Raw genomic sequence first — 2,406 nt, forward strand, 5'->3', positions numbered from 1 at the left:
TATATATATATATATATATATATGGTGTACATGATATATGGTTGGTTCCAAATTCCAAAACAAAGAAATATGAGTCCTCCCAAGACGCAACTAGCCACTCTTCTTCCACCTACTCCATGTGGGTGGTTTTGCGCGTATCCTTGTCACCTTTCTCGTAACAGAAACGAATTCAAAATTTAAATGAGATAGATATTAAGGTTTTTTCCGAATATGATATGTATACGTGTTTAGAGATGATTCTAAGATTTAAATGTGATAAGTTCACCATTAAGGTTTTTAGTAATATGCATGTATATTTACATTTTTTTTTAATGTGAATTAGTTTCACAAATAGGTACCTTTGTTTGTTAATGAGGCTTTGGTTTAGGGGAAGTTAGAAACTTGAAACTTCTCCTCTCTTTTTTTTGCTATAGGATTTTGTTCAATATATTTATTTTAGTTCGGACTAATTTAAATTTACGTTGATAATTTTTATTTAGAGGTAAACCATTTTTTACTAAAATTAATTATTTTTAAAGCATAAACTCAAAACGTCTTATTAAGACTCATGGTCAAATTCATGTTGAGAATTTCTATTTAGAAGTAAACAATTTTTGACTAAAATTAATTATTCTTAAAACATAAATTCGAGACGTCTGATTAAAATTATTGTATTTGGGTACGTATGTGTTAGGAGTTTATGTTGCGAGAGTGTAAGTGACCGATCGAGGCACATGTTATTATCCTCGAAAAATACAAGTTATTATTCCAACTTCAAATGATAAAAATAATTTTGGTTACTTTAATTTTTAATGCAATTCTTATCCAAGATATTTCCATTTCTAACATACCACACGTGAGTTTATGTTTCTTTACCTCGAAATTAATTGCTTAATCTTAAGTCATTAAAGTCTTTCTAATTCGACTTAATCCGATCACATTATATGACACCAGCACTTAAAAATGCAATACTTTAGGAAATAATATGGCGATCTACTTTTAGTGTTTTATTTAGAGTAAGAGTAATGAATATAGGTGGTAAAATTAACCTGTGAAAACATAATCTATTCAATCTGTTCAAATTTTGACTTGCTCATTTATTGGATTGATATGTAGCCTGAATCAATCCATGTGAAATATTGTCAAAATATTTTTTAAAAAATATATTTTTAATTTGATAGGGTATACTATATAACCACAATAAAGGGGGGAAAGTCTTATTAGCTACTAAATTTTTTTTATAGTTAATTAGAACAAACAAAGAAATTAAACTTTTAGTAAAAATTAGATGGACTGGGTTTATGTACTGATTTTTAGCCATTTTAACTTAAATAACTTTTGAACAGATCATCAATAATCCACACGTTCATGTCTATTAACTTAATCCATTTTAATCAGCTCAAATTTAACTCAACTCGCTTCGTATTGAGCCATGATAATATATACCTTATTTCTTGATAATATTGATGTGTGTTATTGTGACATCCATGGAGATAATACTTGTAGGCACAGTGGTCCACCATGCATGTGGCATGCATGCAATGTACTTTGTCTTTGGACCAGTACCGTATGGAGCATATGATTCGATTTATAAAATTTAAATTTTGAATACGTTTTGATAACGATAATTTAGTTTGATTGCAAGCCTCATTGTCAATCTTTCTTACCAACACGTGCTTTTTTTAGACCATAAATTAGTCATAAAGCTTATTTTTTTGGGACGAAATTAAAAGGATTGAACTAAGATGATTCATTCGAATCTTATTTATCAGGAAATTATATTGTACATAGAAAATTCTATAAATCAATAATGAAATTTTAGTTTTTGAATGTCAAATAAATTATACATTTGTCTGAGTACTGACAATCACTTTGCGGTCCAAAAATAAATGAGAATAGTTAATAAGTAACTATTTTTCTAGACGAGAAGAGTAAAATAGAATATTTACTATGGAGACTAGTCGATCGAAAAAGGACGATGAATATGTTAAAAGCCGAAATAGAGATTTAACAATATATTTTTGGAAGAGCTATACTTATTTCATCGAAGAAAACATTCTTTCGTTTGTTCATTTTTTGGGAATACCAACAATTAGAAATAAAATCTTGGAAATGCAAAACCTCACATGACTCTTGCATTTTATTTTGTTACTTTTAATTTTTGTGTACGTTGGATATCTAAAAAGGACAAATAATATTTAGAAATAAAATTTGTGCTATTTTTTTATTTCCAAATTCATATAGTTCTCTCTCTCTCTCTCTCTCTCTCTATATATATATATATATATATATATATATATAATTTTTTAAGAAAAATATTATGGATATAAACTATATATACCAATATTACAAAGATTTTTAAACTTATGACTCATGAGCGTAATGTAACATGTGATAGTAAGTTAATTATCATTTTTATGAGATTAT

The sequence above is a fragment of the Solanum tuberosum genome, unplaced genomic scaffold (assembly GCF_000226075.1).
Source record: "Solanum tuberosum cultivar DM 1-3 516 R44 unplaced genomic scaffold, SolTub_3.0 scf00020, whole genome shotgun sequence".
NCBI lineage: Eukaryota > Viridiplantae > Streptophyta > Magnoliopsida > Solanales > Solanaceae > Solanum > Solanum tuberosum.